The sequence below is a fragment of the Rhinatrema bivittatum genome, chromosome 3 (assembly GCF_901001135.1).
Source record: "Rhinatrema bivittatum chromosome 3, aRhiBiv1.1, whole genome shotgun sequence".
Taxonomy (NCBI): Eukaryota; Metazoa; Chordata; class Amphibia; order Gymnophiona; family Rhinatrematidae; genus Rhinatrema; species Rhinatrema bivittatum.
The window spans coordinates 148828597-148846901 of record NC_042617.1 but is presented as its reverse complement, the minus strand read 5'-3'; the positions used below and the strand labels follow the sequence as shown (position 1 = coordinate 148846901).

General features: G+C 45.2%; 1 protein-coding gene across 1 annotated transcript in view; it reads left to right on the top strand.

The window, feature by feature from the left end:
- LOC115087101 (cysteine-rich motor neuron 1 protein-like) overlaps positions 1 to 18305 on the top strand; it is a 661264-nt gene that overhangs the window by 31769 nt on the left and 611190 nt on the right.

Below are 18305 nucleotides of genomic sequence, written 5' to 3'. Positions count from 1 at the left end.
CAAGGCCGTTGGGAGATAAGGAAGTGTTTACCAGCAAATGGGTAGGGGGGGTAGAGAAAGAGGTCTGGGGATGGGTGGCCAGGCCAGACTGCGCTGGAGGGTGGTGCAGTCCTCTAGGGGAAAAGGGTGTAAGGAGTGCATTCTGGGGCTGAGGGAAAGTAGATGTGGTATTGTGGGGAGAGATTTCTGGGAGGAGAGGGAAGACTAAAATGGGGGACGAGGCGGAGGGAGAGAGGATAGGAGATGAAGAGAGGACCCAGGTTCTAAGGGAGAGGTTCCAAGACCTGGGGGAGAGAGGATGGAGGGAAAGGGTGACAGGTCTGACTGTTGAGAGAAAGGGAAAAGGATCCATGATGGAAGAGTGGTGGTGAGTGTGGGGGTAGATAAGGAGGGAGAGAAGGAGGACTCATTGGAAGGGGAGAAGTAATCTAGGAAGGGGATAAGGAATGGAGGAGAATAGAAAAAGAGGAGGAAATGGGGAAAGACCAGCAGGCAGGAAGAGGAGACAAGGTGGAAGAGAAGAACGGAGAAGAGATAAGAGAAAGTATTCAAATATCTACTTTGAAAGAAAGGAGAGAGAACTTAAACCAAAAAGGACACCAGAGAGAGATAAAGAGAAACAGACAAGACCAAATAATGGAGGAAGAGAGAGACTGAATCAGAACATCAAGCCAGAGATACCAATGCTTGGAAACAAATTATCTGGGAGAGAATATTGATAACTCATCAGTGTAAAATATCCTGGGGTCTCTGACCTGGATATGTTTCTCACATGGAATTTATATATTGGGTACAGCAGAATGGTTTTTGACTGATTTGACTTTTTTTCTGGGGCATAAGTCTTATCGTATTTCAGGACATGCCACCAGCCCTGAGGCTTTTGTATTGGGTCCAGAAAGACTGTGCGTTAAAACCTGGATGCATTTCTTAAGTATGTTTTGAGGGTTGATGGCCACAGTCTTCCATGGAGACAATCTACAGGATGGATAACATCCCCTCCTCCACCAGTGAACTGCTCGCTCACTGCTGCCACTGTGGGAAACGGATCCTTCCAGATTTTCCCCTCCAGAAATCTGCTAGCCTTACTGCTGCACCTGTTCAGACACTAAAGTTATTCTTGAAAACAATGAAAGCTCGCGAAGGGGCTCCCTTTGAATTCGCTGGAACGTAAGTGTGGAGGGGGGGGGGGAGGGGGGTTAGGGAAGGAGGTGCTGTGGCAACACAGGACTCGTTTGCACAGAGCAGCACGAAGGTGTACTTTGCCCTTGCTGTATCTGTGGATGGGGTTAGGGGTGGGGAACGTACGTGCACCATTTCTCCCTTAGACGATGCAGGGCCTGGAACCCAGGGGGGCACTCCATGCATGTTTAAGGTTAGACCGGGAGGGGTCGGGTGGGTGATACGGGTGAGGTTCCTGCTGCTGCTGCTGGGGTGGGGTTGAAGGCCGGGGGAGTAGTCCTTGGTGTAAAGGGGGGAAGGGGGAATGGCCATAGCCGTGCAATATGTATGCCATTTGTTTTTCTCTTATAAGCCCTGCAGGCTGCCTTCAGAAGCAGCAGGGTGGGGGTGGGACAGGGATCTGACAAGTCCTCTCTGGTGGGGGTTTTCAGATTAGGGGGAGAGTTGATTATGGCCTCTGCTGGCCATTAAAATTTCCTCCCCTCCCCTCCAGAGTGGCTAAAAGCGTGCACGAGTCTTCACAAGGCTCGGGTGTTTGAGGACTTTAAAAAGGGACCTTTCCTGGAGCCAGGGGGAATTTAGGTTGGGAAAGGAAATGACGCAAATGTCATGGTCACGCAGCACGAGCTGTCTAGGGCTGGCTGGAGGGCAGATTATACTCTGGGCTCCAGTTTTTCTCTTGCACCCTTTTATTATATACAATCAAATGGCACTGTACCTTACATCAGCAATACTTCTTACCAAAACACATCAACCCAGCAGTATTTAAATGGAGCTGCATTCTCCTCGTCTTTCCAGGGCCTCTCTTGCTTTCCTCTAAGCCTTGGCTTTATTCCTGCTCAGAGGAGGCTCCCTGTACCCAGAATGCCCCATGTAAAGGTGGACCGGATCCAGGCAGCTGGGACGGGTCTGTTGAGGTGTTCTGAGCACGTCTACAGTGCAGTGTGCCACAGTCACCTGCATTGTTTTTACCCCGTCCTATCACCTGCAGAAGCAGCAGGGGGCAAAATCTTCCAGCGCTTTATACCTGCCTGCCTCGTGAGCGGTCTTCAAAGAGAAACTGCTCGCGCTGTTTGACTGTGCAGTCCACAGGGACAAAAGTGCTCGCCTGCTTTCCAACAACATGGGATGCTGAAAAGTGGCCCCCAGTGTGTGCCATTGACAATATCAGTATTAAACAGAATGAATCCCTCCTTGTTAGGTTGTATGTTAAAATGTTGAAAAATAGAAGCTAAGTACCATTTGATAGCTTATACTGCTGTTGATGACAGAATTTCCTTTATTACTTTGGGGCCAGTTTTCAAAAGCTCTAGCCGCCTGGCTTTGAGGTGGTTAAGATGAGTCCCTTTGAAAACCGACTAGGGCTGAGTGGCCAAATCTAGCCACACAAAAGAATGGGTATCCCTGGAGGTGTTCCCCAGACTGAAGGGGAACACCTCAGCATAGCACACAAAAGGCAGGCCTAAATTGAAAAAGCCAGATTTGGGCTGGCTGAAGATTCACCTAGCCCTAACTGGCCAAAATTTGGCCGACTAGGGAGCGTGCTCAGCTTGCGCAAAAAACTCACACCAAGGATTCTTAATTGATATCAAAGGCCAGTATGGTGTCACGGAGAGTTAGATGAATAAATGAAAGACAAGCAGAAGGTCCAAGCATTCTGAAATAACCTCTACTTTCCCATGTCCATTGTAACTCTGCTCTTGCGGCGTTTTGCTATGCAGTGTTCAATGTTCCATGCAGAGATTTCTCGGCCAGAATTACCTGTCCTCTAATCGCCGTGCAACAAATGGTCCGATCTCCTTCCACATTGCTGTAACTCTCCAAAGTTTCAACATAGCACCTCTAGCTGCTTCCAAGTAATTGGGTGCGGGCAGTACGCTCATTCGCAAAAGTGACACGCTCTGGCATTAGTACGATCCAATAAGCCTCTCTTCTGATAGAACCAAGGCTAAAAAAGTTTATATTGATAAGGAAAGAAATAGCAAAGCTCAGGGCTAAAGTGCCTGCCTATGCTGATAAGTCAAATCAGCAGTCCTGCTAGAAATGCAGAGACTTACTTTTTACGCCATTGCGGAGCTTGGGGATAGTCACGGAAGCACTCCTTGCAACCTTCTGAGCCACTAATGAGTTACGAGTTGTTGTACTTCCTTGATGTTTGAGAGGATGAGTGAAGATTAGTAATGTGCAGAAACCTGAAAGAGAGTAATGCCATGGAAGCAAGGTAACAGTCTTCCTATGATGGCACTCCATTGCGATGAGGGTTAGCTCAGAGTATTCAGTTTGCAGAATGGTGTCTGTTATTTCTCTTCGTGATTGATCCAAGGCACTTTACATTCAACAGTTTCTTTCTGCTTAGAAATAATGAGCACAACACCCTAATTGCAGTATGTACCAGGGAGAGGAATTTTCTTCTGCTGTATTCAAGATAAACATCAAGAAGGTACTAATTATTATTTAATGAACAGATAATATGAAGGTGGGATTCATCAACATTCCTAGCGTTAATTGCAGTGGACTCCTTTCTGCCATAAAACGCTGAGACACTTGGAGATACTGCTGCAAAAAGAGTATTCTGACCAGCTCAGGCGACACATTGCTTTCTCCTATGGAGATTCACCCCATGCACAAATGAGTTTCAAACGGAATTGTAGCTGCTTTCAAAGGCATCCAGGTCTTTTATGAAAGTCTTAAAATGGCTAAAAAAGCAGTTCCTCATTTACCTGAGGGAATTAAAGACCAATCAATAACAAGTTTTTCACGCTTAGCTATAGGGCTGCAGTCTCGACCTGCTGAATTCCTTTAAAGCAGGGAATCTTGGACTGAAGTCGGCTGCGTTTCTTCAAAAGCTTTGGCCCTTTTTCGTGTGCATGAAGCAGTATCAAAACTCAAGTGTAAGGAGTCTTTTACCCAAAAGGAAGGCTGAGGAATCAGCCAACGCTATGCTGTCCTTTGCAGGAACAAAAACTTCTCTCCGGATATTTGGAAGCAGACGCGCTCTCTGCTTCTTATGTGTTTCAACATGCGGTTGCTTCTTATAGTCCCTTATTTAGTGATGTAAGTCCCCTGAGCGAATGTTCTGCGGAGCTCCAGACCCACCTTTTTCCTAGCCCTTCATTTTAGGGACCCATTTAAACTAAGAAGACTGCCCCCAGTCAGTTCAAATAATAATCAGCTCCTCTTTGTCACCAGTTTTCTAATAAAAGTAATTTGCTCCTTTCTAGGACTAGTGTCCATTTTTAAAAAAATCTTCTTAATATAGTACTTGTTACGAGCGCGCGTGGGCGCGGTCGTCGTAAGCGGGTGGTGAGCCCTTGGGCCACGGCGAAAGCTAGGGAGGGCCCCAGCCACACCGTGGGAGGTGAGCTGAGCAGGCATGGAGAGCCAGGCAGGCAGGAACAGAAGCAGGGAGTCCGACCCTCAGCCGGACCTGCATGCCCATGGTAGCCAACACGGGGAAGTTGACTAATGAATGGTCCTCCGACTGTTCCCGGCCCTTTCGGACCTGCTGCTCGGTACGGCAATGGGCAGCAGGCCGGACAGAGGCAAGGGCAGACAGAGTCCTTATACAGAAGACGTCAGACGGGGGCTGAAGCAGACATCCAAGACAGGCTGAAGCAAGACACTGAAGACATCAGGGCAAGGGCAGAAGCGAGACATAGGAAAGATCCAGGCGAGCAGGAACTCCGATGCTGGGATACTGACATCCGAAGCCCCTTCGGCTGGCAGAAGCTCAAGAGCCCGTGGGACGAATCCCTCCTGTTGGCCACTCCAGGGCCCAACAGGACAGAAGGCTCAGGAACCAGACAAGGACGTAGGTCAAGGCAGAGACACGAAGACATCCGGGCAAGGGCTGAAGCAAGACACTGTAGACAAGGCTGGACGGAAACATGGCACAGTCCATCAGGGCGCCCTACTCAGCCAGCACAGCTAGACTGGTCACGGACCACCCCGTCCCAGACGCGCCCTACACAGCCCAGGAAGGCTGGTCGCGGACCACGCTGAGGAAAGGAGGGTGCGGGGAAGACCCAGGCGAACAGGAACTCCGATGCTGGGATACTGACATCCGAAGCCCTTACGGCTGGCAGGAACAGGAACAGACATCTAGGCAAGGTCAGAAACAGACATCGAGACAAGGTACCATCTAAGCAAGACAGACCACGGTAGACCTGGATCAGGCAAGGTTACAGACAACTGTAGAGCTTGATCCGCAGGCCCCTTGCAAGTGAACAGAAAGTCCTTAAATACTGGAGGTAGAAGGCAACTCCCTGGGAGGAGTTTGCCAGGACCGCCCACAGCTGGTCCTATAACTGGGGTAGAGAGCTGCGGGCCAGCCCCTAGGGAAACGGGCGTGACTGGAAACCAGGAAGTCCAAACACAGAGGCATGCAAGCCACAGGCACCGCTAGGCCTCTCAGGCCCTGGAGCAAGTCCCGGATGGAACGTAGGCGAGGCCCTGGCTTCAGAGCGGCCTCTGGAGGAAGGTAAGAGACCTCCTGTAGCGCAGCAGCAGGGGGGATCGCAACAGTACTCGTAGTACCAGCAGACTTGTAGTGATTTAGCACCTGGGTTTCATGGTCTCTTTGTGGTGTAGGATATCCCCACCTTGTCACATGAACTAGCATAATCACTCAGTGACTAGACTTCTCCTTTTACTTACTAAATATCTTACTGTTCATGAAACACTACTGTAATATATCATAGTGCATGCATACAAAGTACTGAATAAGGAAAAGAGGTATGCTGAAGAGTAGGTGTGCCCTAATGCTACATCTGGTGTACTTTGACACCAGATGTAGCATTAGGGCACATAGGTCCGGGAGAACCCCAAAGGGGCTGCCATTTCAGCCCACATCAAGGAAAGGGCTCCTTGAGCATTACCATCTCTGAGCTGGTGTCATCTGCTTTCAACCCTCCCGCTCCCAATTCCACCTATCAGAACTATCTTATGGACATCTGGCCCCGGCAACATCACTAGAAAAGATGGTACATAGGTCTGGGAGTACTGCGAAGGCGTACACCCAAGGCATGCATGCATGAAAGAGTGCAACTGAAAAGCTCCTTTGTGTAGGCCCTTGTGCGGCTATTTGAGTTGAACTCTCTTATTTGTTTTGATGGCATCATATTCTGATGACTTGGACTTTGACACATCCATTCCTGTGGTGACCAGTTGCAGAAGGTCCAGTTATCTTTCTTTCCATCATTTTCAAAGGGAAACCATATTTATTTATTTATTTATTGGTTTTTATATACCGCCGTTCATCCTAGGATATCACGTCGGTTTACAGTAAACAAAACGGCAGGCGTTGTACATAGAACAAGGTAGTAATAATTATGAACTAGTAAATAAATAACTAAGGGAAGAAGTAACATTGTACATATAACAACTTAATAATTAAGAACTAATACATAAATAACTAACAGTAAGAGTAACTAAGTAATATAAACGGTAGAAACTGAGAATGGGGGCAAGAGGGGGGGGAGAAAAAGGGAGGGGAGAGGGGGGGAGGAAGAGAGGATTGGCCGTGCAGGGAAATTTAGAGATATTGCAAAAGGAAGGAGGTAGAACGTGAAGGATAATGTCTATTGTGCTTGCAGGATGAGTGGAATGAAGAGGGAAGGAGCAGGGGGGATCAAGTATAGGCTTGAGTAAATAACCATGTCTTGAGATTTTTTTTGAAGATCTTTGGGGACTGTTCTAGTCGTAGTTCGGTGGGCATAGAATTCCATAAGGTAGGGCCAGCTAGTGACAGGGCGCGGGCCTTAGTGGAAGTATATTTAAAGAGTTGAGGTGAAGGGGTTGGCAAGGTCTTGCTTATGGTCTGTACCTTTCTACTCCATCTTCTTGCTTGCTATGGTAACCACATTTTCTCTATTGCTAGTAAACGTTCAGTCTATTTCCCCCCCAAAAAATCTATGATTTACATCCTGTTTACTGCTGAAGTTCCTGACTATCTTTGTGTAACTGAAATTGGCTTTCTGATATTGATATACAGTACTTCTGTTTCAGAGTTGACCTCCTGAATATTCATTTCTTGCCAATCAAGGAAAATTACAAGGGTTGGTGGCCTTCTGGTCATCCTTAGAAAATCATTGACATTGTCTTCATTTGAAATTCTGTTGTCTTCATTTGAAATTTTATTATTGTTATCTTCTCTTGTTAACATCTATCTTGTGTGCCAGGTCTACTCATGCATAACTCCTCTCCTTTTATTGTATTTTTAACGTGCCAATATTGAATTATAGTCCACTATTGCTCTTGAAGATTTCAATCGACATGTAGACAAATAACCTTTACCATCTGTGTGTGAAGTCTTTTTAGAAGCTATGTCCTCCCTTGGGTGGGAGCAGTTGATTGACTACCCAACCCATAAAGCTGGGCAATGCTGATCTTATTTTTGTAAACCCCTTATTTTTCTATCCTGATTCAGCTACTACTACATTTGAAACAATACCATGGTCAGGTCATTATCTACTTTGATTGATTGCTACTCTACTCCCCTATATACAAACAGTGAATAAAAATCTGACTCATTTTCAATTGTGGCCATATTGATCTTCATGAAATTAAGAAAAAATTACTTTTCAACTTACATGTCCTATTGCAAATGATTTTAACTAGTGCAGTAGATTCTTGGCACAATATGTTGCAATCCATGAATGATGAGTTAATAGTCTTAAAACCTATAATTTATAAATGAAAGAAAAATGCTCCATGGTTAACTGGTAATCTTCAAGTTGCCAAGCAAACTCATTACAGGTTAGAATGTTGCTGGCATAAGTCTACCAGTGCCTTGAGACATACCGGCTGTTATGTTTTGGTATGGATGTGAACCCTGGGCCGAGGTGAGAGATGTCTCCGCCCACAGGGAGGAGCCCTGTTGGCCTCACCGCTGGTAGGCGCGGTCTCAGTAACTAGGACACAGCTGTAGGATAGACTTTATTAGGGAGAGAGAGAGAGAGCATAACCCGTGGAGCGGGGAATGCAGTTAAATGTGCAGTTCCGGAGCAGAACCTGTGGAGAGGGTAATGCAGTCAAAGTACAGTTCGTGAGCGGAATACTGCAGAGGTAGGCCCGGTAGAGTGGTGGTAGTGGTCATGCATGGCATAGGAGTCATCGCCTCGAGACATCTCCCATGGCACGATTCTCCCCATTGGGATAGTTGCAGGGTGCTCCAGTCAAATTGAGGTATAAGCAATTGTAGCCATGGTAATCAGAGTACCACCGGATATATTGCTTTATCTAGGACTAGGAACGAGATGGTTTCCGTGTGGAGGGATCCCCTGCGGAGATGGATAGGTTGAGTGGAAAAAGAGACCTCACCAGGTAATTGCTCGCTGTGGATAGAAGACAAGAGCAGTAGTGTGGGTGTCCGAACTGCAGGAATTCGTAGGTGCTCCACGAGTTAGTTGTCTGAGTATAAAGTTCCCACTGGCACCGGAATCCACTAAAGCTAATGTATGGAACTCAAGAGCATCTGAGTTAATGGAGACTGGAAGGGTCAGTGGAGGAGATGGAGATGTTAGACCTAGAAGGAGTCCTCCGGCGGATCCTAGGTCTGCAAGTTTCCTGGACAGATAGGACAGGTGGGTACAGCGTGACCAGATTGGCCACAGTACATGCAGAGGTCTAGTCTTTTCTGGTGATATCTTTCTTTAGCTGATAGGTGACTGCAGCCCAGTTGCATGGGTTCCTCCTCCTCAATACAGGGTACTGGCGTAGACTGGGTAACAGGCGGTGGACAAGAGCGAGGAAGCCCCGATTGTATATTCTTGGGACCTTTAAGCTCTTGTGACATTACATCAATACATCCGACTAGGTCAATGAGAGAGTCCAGGTGATCGGGAAGCTCATGTGCTGCTAATTCGTCTTTGATACAAGAATTAAGACCTTTCAGGAAAATGGCCCGTTGGCAACCCAGGTCCCAATGTAGTTCCGAGGACAGAGTTTTAAACTCAATAACATAATCAATTAAAGGTTTGATACCTAGGTGGAGACATAGGAGAGCAGATTCAGTGACAGTCTTGCGAGTGGGATAGTCAAATACAGAACGAAAGAGAGCAAGAAAGCCAGTCAAATCTTGGAGAAGTGGATCATTACGCTCCCAAAGAGGTGATGCCCAGGGCAGGGCTTTTCCGTCTAAACGAGACAGTATGTACGTAGTTTTAGACACTATGTCTGGAAAGTAGGTAGGTTGTAGTGAAAAGTTGTTGCGTCCGTCGGTCTCAGACGGCTTCGACCCTTGTGCCTCACCTTTTTCTCAGCTCTCCCCACTAGCTTTGGGAAGATGGCCACCGCTGCGTCTGCAAGCCGCTCTCTCCGGTGTCCCCGGAACGGCTATGGTGCCTTCCGCCATGTTCCTCCCAAGGGCCTCCTAGGGTGCCAGCGCATGTGCTACCCACGTCTTTATTCCAGTTATGGCACGAACCTTGGGGGCATCCCCCTCGAGTGACGTCACAACATCCGGGTATTTAGTCTTCACTTGTTTGCTAGCTCGTTGAGTTAGCAAGGATTGGATTCGTCTGGTCTACGCTACTCTGCCACTTCCTGCTGCCGCTGGAAGCTCTACCTTTCCCTTCGGGGTATTCTCTAACCTGGGTACCCGCTCCTCGGGGGCCCTCTGCTTTCCTTTCAGGTGCCTTACTGGGATCAGGTACTCGCTCCTCGAGGGCCTGCTCTCCCTGCATCGGTGCCTGTTACCATCTACTTCAACCTGGTGGAATTGCCAACCTTACAGCTACCATCTAGTGAGTAATCTAATTCTCAGTCTATCTCACCTACAGCTTTGCTGTGCTGGGAAGCCTACACCGGAATCTCCCTATACCAACTTGGTGAGACGATTTCCCTCTGCCGAGGGTCCTTGGACTGCTACCTCTGGATCACCTCACTACTGCCACCTCTGGTGGTATACTACAAGCTGTATAATAAAAGATCTAACTCTGTGTTTGTGCATCCCGAGTCTAGCCCAGTACTGTGGCTCCCCAAGGGGTTCCTCCCCGTGGGCATGGTCATCTGCCACAGTACCCAGGAATCCACCCAAACACCGCTAAACCATAACAAAAGTGCATACAGCACTGATTCAAAAAGCCCCTACATAACAAGGGATCACCTGTAAAACGTGTAGGTGCAGGCAAGGGTATGGAGTGCCGTATAGGCAACACCTGTGAAGTGGAAGAGAGTTTGTCAGGTGTCGTGGCAGAATCCAGCTGAGAACTCAACTGGTTGAAAGCATTGGCTAAAGTCTCTAGTGTCCTGTGTTGCTCGGAGAGTCGCTGGGCCAGACCAGGGATGGCCTGGAGGGCTGAGACCTGAGCCAGGTCCATGGAATTAGCATCTGTTATGTTTTGGTATGGATGTGAACCCTGGGCCGAGGTGAGAGATGTCTCCGCCCACAGGGAGGAGCCCTGTGGGCGTCACTGCCGGTAGGCGCGGTCTCAGTAACTAGGAGACAGCTGTAGGATAGACTTTATTAGGGAGAGAGAGAGAGAGCATAATCCATGGAGCGGGGAATGCAGTTAAAGTTGCAGTTCTGGAGCAGAACCCGTGAAGCGGGTAATGCAAAGTACAGTTCTTGAGCTGAGGGTATTCCCAGGGTGATACCTCAGAAGTGATGATCCGGTAGTGGCCCGCAGAGTGGGGTACGCCGAAGATGACTGTACGGTGATGATGGTGTTGAGGTAGTCTGAGGTCCAGGAGCTCAGAAGGTACTTGAGGATGAAGAAACAATATCCTGCAGCGCAGGGAAAGGTGTAGCGAATCCTGCTGGTGGAGACGCGGTAGTGGCCCGAGGCACGGGGTACACCGCGTGGAATTCCAGCAAGGCTTGGCAGAGATGAGTGAAGAGTAATCACAAGGAATGGTTCCCAGAGATCAAGGCAAGAAGGCTCTCCGAGGAGCAGATAGCCTAGGAACGCGGAAGAGCCCCCGAGGAGCGGGTACTCAGAGCGTTCACACACTGAGACAGGAACAGGAACCGGAAGTCCAAGGAGAAGCGGATTCAGCAACGAGAAGAACTTGTTGCTAACTCGTAGGAGCATTGGGCCAGTCTGTTTAAGTACAGGTAGCGAGATGATGTCATGTGGAGGGGACGCCCCCAAGGTTCTCGCCATGACGTGTACATAGGTGACCCATGCGCGCGCTCGCCTAAGTGACTCCAGAAGCAAGATGGCAGTTGGCAGTGCCCACGCCATCCCGGGAATGCCAGGGAGGGTGGCGGTGACTGGTGGAGGCCGCCATTCTTCCAAGAATTGATGGTGCAGCGAAAAAAGAGGTGAGCAAAGGAGGTTGCAGCCGTCTGCGACTGTCGAACGCAACACCTGCTTCAACTTAAATTATACAGTCTACTGTTAGTAATGCAAAAAGAAAAAACATATTATTCAACTTGAATTCAAGCATCTAGCAATAACCCTCGTAAACCTTTCCTTACTATAAAACATCTCACCATTTCAAGCCTAGGGGTAGCTGTTCGACAAATCCTATTACCCAAGTTGCCAGTGGCGATGTTTGCCACCTTTTTTTCCCTACTAAAATTTACAGCTTATGTAACACCTTCACTGCAAATACTGTATCTTCTAGTATTAACTTAAGGCCAGATGGGAGAAAATGAGAGAAAATTTCAACTGTCTCTCATACCAAGATTGTGCATATTATAGAGGAAAAATGTATACATCTTCCTGTTCACTCAATCCCTATGCAAAATAATCCGCATTGACATAAGCGGATATATTGCAAATATTGTAAATCTCTCTTTGGTTACTGGAGATTTCCCTTGTTCACTAAAACATATCTCTTTTTGCCCTATCCTGTGCTGATCCTACAATTCTGTCCAATTACTGTCCTATTTTATCTCTTCCATTTCTGTCCAAAATAACTGAAAATGCAGTTCTGAATCATCTCTTCCACTTTATGGATGAGAAAGTCGTGGATCAACATCAGTTCAGATTTTGAAAACCATTTTAGGACAGAGACCCTGTTGTCTAGTTTTGACATGATTAGGAGAGGTTTTGATACTGGAACAAATTACATGATGACTTTTCTGCTGCATTTGACACGCTAAACCATGATATCCTATTGATACGTTTATCCAATATTGGAATTACTGGATATGTTTTATCCTGGCTTCAATCTTATCTAACTGATCAAATTCAGCAAATTAGAGTTAACTTGAATGTCTCTTCCGGGCATTCTATCAAGACCAAGGTGCCCAAAGGCTCTGCCCTATCTGCTGCACTATTCAACATCTACCTCACTCCTTTATGTAAGTTACTTGCAGATCTGATTGTAAATTATAAAATATATGTAGATGATATTCAATTTTCCTTTCCATTCATCTTGGACTACCACTTTTTAATTTGTGTCAGTCTATCTGACTTCTATTAAATGTTGGCTGTATCACAACAGGCTTGTCCTTAATATAATTTATTTATTTATTTATTTATTTATTTATTTGTTTGTTTGTTTGTTTGTTTGTTTGTTTGTTTATTTATTTAAGGCTTTTTTTTATACCAATAACCGTTTGCACATCGTATCAGTTTACATGGAGCAGGTGAATAAATAATGAAAGATAAACATTTACAAGTAACAATTGTAACATACAGGTAATAGGAAATAGACTATGAACAAATTAGTAATAATGAAAGATAAATTTTTTTTTAAATTTTATTTTTATTGTAATTTCAACATATCTTACAGAACACAGTTGTTCTAAGAATATCAGATAAATCAAATATATCTCTTCTTCAAAAAGGAAATTTTGAAATCTAAGTATAACATATAATCACTTATCTGAAAAGTAATAGGAAATTTGGGAGTCCAAGACACATAGAGCAGTTATAAAGAGGTAATATTCCAACAACAATAATATAGCCCTATTAGAGTGTGACCCGTGCTATTACACTTCTAAGCGCCAGACCCCCGTGGAACTATCTCAGGAATGTGAATCCAGGTATACTCTTAATTGTAAAGGGTCAAAGAAAATGTATCTAGAATCTTGGTAAATTACAATACATTTACAAGGGAAATGAAGAATGAATTTTGCTCCCCCTTGCTATAACTTCATTCCTCATCAGTAGAAATGTTTTTCTTTTTTCCTGAGTATCCTTTGTCACATTGGGGTATATCCAAACTCTATGGGCATGTTCCAAACACAAAGGAGACCAGTCTCTGTTCCAAACACAAAGGAGACCAGCAATGTGTCTCTAGTTTCTATGACTGTCTCTAGAGTTAGATCCAACAATGCTGTAACATTTAGGGGTGTTTCTTGTCCTTGTCATTGTAATTCTTCCTTTTTTTCTTTGAACCTTGATATGTAATATATCTTAGATATAGCGGGAATCCCTTCTGCAGGAAAATTCAATGCATTTATAAGGTAACTTTTGAACAGTTCTCGTGGGGATACTGCCTTCAGCCTTGGAAAGTTTAGTACTCTCAGGTTAACTCTTCTGCTTTGATTTTCCAATTTTTCCATTCTGTTAAGGCAAATACTGTTATAGTTAGTGAGGTTTTGAGTGGACCCTTGGACACTGTGGCAGCTGACCACGCCCATGGGAGGATGTCCTGTGAAGGGCCACAGGTCAGGCTCAGCTCTGGACACACAAACACAGATAGTTCTTTATTTAGACAGTTTGAGAAGCCACCAGAGGTGGCAGTAGTGAGTAGAAGTTGATAGTAGTACTCACTGATGGTGTCTGTAGCGAATTCCTCCAAGTAGAAAAGGAGATAGGTGCAGGCAGCGGGTCAGGGAACATGGGCCCTCAAGGAGCGAGTACCCCGTTAGCAGAAAGAGTCCAATAGAAGTTGGAAGGCAGAGTAGCTGTGTACGGAGAGCGAATCCCATCCTTAAGATCACCCCTCGCTAACTTAACGGCTAGCAATAAACAGTAGGCTTAATTATCCAGGCAGTGTGATGTCATCACAGGGGACGCCCCTGAGGAACGCGCCAATGAGGAAATAAGAATGAGGGCCGCGTGGCACGCACGCCCTAAGGTATCTGGAGAGCATGGCGGGAAGCAGCGCCCAAGCCGGTCCGGGGACGCCGGAGAGGATGGCAGATGGACGCCACGGCAGCCAGGCGTCCATCAAGAGCAGGAGGAGTCGCAGATAAGGAAAGGTAGGCGGAGTGAAGCCATCGGGCAGCGACGATCGCAACAAATACGCTCTGACTTAGCAAGGTTAATTTGAACTTCTTCCACCTTTTTAATTTTTTGCTCCATCTCTTTCATATTATTTTCCAGCTTTGTTACCTTAGAGTCTAGCCTCTTAGTATTTTGTAAATTCTCTTTTAACATAGCAGTTAAAGTGTTTATGGAATTGTCCATTGAAACTAATACCTTCCATATTGTATCTAAAGTTATTATTGGAGGTTTATCCAATGGCATTTTACAAATAATGTGTACCTCTGGTTCAGTTTTTCCTGATTCCACAGGGTCCCCGTCTCCCTCATCTTGTTTTCTGCTTCCATTTTCAGAACCCGTGGAGCCCTGTAAAACAGGGCTCACCAAAGAGAGTGATATATCCACATCTCTTCTCAGGGTTGCAGATCTTAATGAAGCTGTCTGCTCTTCTCTCCATTCAGCTGTTGCTTGTCCAAAAATCCTCGACAGTGTTTCTGGGGTAGTCGGTGCGCCGGGGCTGGATTCCTTCTGTCGGCATCTGCTTAACGTCGACATCTCCTGTGGCTCCTCCCTCCGGCGTTTGTTGCATGGGTCGGGCAAACATTGACTCGATACGCGGCTGTCTTATGTCCAGATTAGGCGTAGAGGTAATAGATGTTCTTACTTTTGCCTTCCTTTTTGTGTGAGCCATTTCAGGAAAAAGTTTCAAAAGCAGTGAGGCTATAAGTGGAAATTTTCGTGGAGCAAGGTTGTGTGCTACCACTCTAATCAGCAGCCATCTTGGACTCAGAAAGATAAACATTTACAAGACCAGAACTGTGAAGGAATACAAAGGGGCGTGGGATAAACACTGTGGATCCATAAAGTCTAGAGGACGTGAATGAAGAGTGGGTGGCTTGCGGGAATGACGGCTACTACCTGGAGATAATACCCTTATTCAATAAACATACACACGGTTAATGCGACTCCAACATTGCTCTAAGCTTCAACGACAAGAGGAAATGTGGAAAAAAGGATTTGCATTCACAAAAAAGCGGGGAGTAGCTTGCTTGTTTCGGTGGTTACTACCCCAAACCAAATCAGCCTGACACTTCACTTTCAATGCGTATCCAGCATAGCTCGCTGCTTCAGCGGCAGGGGAGAAAGACCGTTACTTCACGCATATCCAGCATAGCTCTCTGCTTCAACGGCAGGGGAGAAAGACCGATACTTCACGCATATCCAGCATAGCTCTCTGCTTCAACGGCAGGGGAGAAAGACCGATACTTCACACATATCCAGCATAGCTCACTGCTTCAACGGCAGGGGAGAAAGCCGATACTTCACGCATATCCAGCATAGCTCTCTGCTTCAACGGCAAGGGGGAAAGACCGATATGTCACGCATATCCAGCATAGCTCTCTGCTTCAACGGCAGGGGGAATGAAGAAAAGTGGATCTATATACAGACAACAACCAACAAGGACTGAATTACATAGTCTGGGTAAACAAATAAGCATGGGTGTAGCTTGCTTATTGCGGCGGTTACTACCCCTAACTAATTAAGCTAGATATTTCACTTAGATGCAGTTCCAACACTGCTCTCTACATTAATGGTGGGGGTGGAAGGGAAATAGAACCAAAAGGTTACTAAGAGCTAAGAGAAACAGATAAGTATGAGAAAAAAAAGTGTGAAGCTTGCTGGGCAGGCTGGATGGGCCATTTGGTCTTCTTCTGCTGTCATTTTTATGTTTCTATGTTTCTATACAGGTAATAGGAAATAGACTATGAACAAATTAGTAAGTAATAATAATTTCTAACTAGGGGAGAAATAAAAAAAACGCAGATCATCATCTTAACTCTTATTTCATTATGAGAGCTTCCTCATGTATGTCTTTGAAGAATGCAAGATCCCAAAAATGCAAAAAGTGTGAAATGTAGGTGTAATAATTAATCCAGCCCTATTAATGTGCCTGCATTTAAAAGCAGTCGTGAATAGCGCTTTTGCTAAATTATGTTTATTATGTCATTTGAAGCTTCTGTTAGATCCTGGCGACTCTTGCATAGTACTGCAATCCTTAAGTTTTTTAGGATTAGATTATTGTAACACACTGTTTACTGGTCTTCCAGCAAACTTGAGAGCTCTGCAAAAAATGCAGAATACAGCCTCTCGTATACTAATAGGCTCCAATACAAAAAATCATATTACCTCAGTTCTATTTTCACTTCACTGGCTCCCTGTTCAGTGGTGCACCATGTACAAATTGGCAATGGTTATTCATAAATTATTGTATAACACCACTTCTTCTTGGATTGGTTCAGATTTACTTTGAGATCTGCTAATCAAGGTCTTTTTGAAGTCCTTGTTCCACGTTTTGCATATCTAACAGAAACCCAAGAGCGGGCATTTTCAGTAGCCGGTCCATTATTATGGAACTTGTTATCCCCCTCCTTGCGTACTACATCTGATACCTGAGCATTTAAAAACCACTAAAACTAGATTTTTCGTAAACCTCAACATGACCCCATGATGGTGACTAACTACAGACCGATTTCTCAGCTTAATGTAGATTATAAAATCCTTGCTAAACTTTTTGACCCTTTGATTGGGCATGGTGATGTCCAAACTCATACATCCTAACCAATCTGTGTTCCTGAAAGCCGTTCTATCTCTGACAATGTCCACCTCTTTCATATGTCGCTGATTGTCCAAGGCTTAAAAGATACGGTGGTCGCCATATCTTTGGACAAAGAGAAGGCCTTTGACCATGTAGAATGGGATTACTTAATGGACGTCTTAATGGTGATATGGATGTGGAGATTCCTTTATCTCTTATGTATGTTTGCTCTATCACCATCCTTTTTCTTGTTTGTCTCTTAATGGTTTTCTGTCTGACAAGATAACTTCTACAACGAGGTACATGACATGGCTGTCCCATGTACCCTCTTCTTTTTAATCTCTCTCTTGAACATTTACTACAGTTGCTACAACAAGATCCTCATGTGACTGGTATTCGCTATAGGGATGTTGAGCATAAACTGTCTGCCTATGCTGATGACATATTGCTTTATGTGAGTAAACCTGACCTTACGTTACCAATTGTTATGCAACATACTGTATCTCTTCCTTTGCTCTGATTTCTGGTTATCGAGTGAATTCGAATAAATGTGAAATGATGCCTCTTAATATTTGGGCATGTAATCTTGCCTTTCTGTTTCCCTTATTCCATTGGATTCCTGAAAGGATGAAATACCTGGGTATATACCTGTATTCATTTATGGCGCTATCTAAAATTGAAGAGCGAATCCTTGTCTTGCTTACAGATGCTGCTCATTGGTTTCCTTTGTACCTTTCTTAGTGGGAATGTTTAAATACGATTAAAATAGTCTTGGCTCCACATTTCAATTTCTTTCTGAGCATGCTCTTTTCTCACAAATTTTACCAAAAGCTTGAGTTACCCTGTTGTCCTGTTTTATATGGGGCAACAGAGCTCTATTTATAGCCTTGTGGAAATGGAAGCTTCCCAGGAATATGGGAGGAATTAACTTTCCAGACCATTATTTTTATCGTATTGCCTTTCTAGTACAACAGGACTTGGCATGGTTAGGTGGGGGGAGGGGGGGGGAATTAAGTTGGATTATGCTCCTATATGGTTTGCATTGGAATCTGCATAAGCTTTTCCTGAGTCTCTTTGGGCTATACCGGGTTTGAAATCTATGGCTCATTTCAGGTCCCAGCAGATTTTTCTCATCATATATGCTGCCTGTGTGATATTGGAACAGTCCATTAATGAACTTTCATTCCTGTGAAAATCATCAGCCTTTTCGACCATGGTCCAATTTGATGTTTTTGATTGATGGGAAACCAACTGATTGGCCATTATTGTACCAAAGTCATATAAAGTCCCTTCATCAGTTGCTGGAGAAAGAACAAGTCATATCTTTCTTACAATTGGTAGATAAATTTGACTTAACAAAATCCCAATCCTTGAGCCTTGTGTTACTAGATTTATGACTATTTTCGCAACCTCTACAAGCT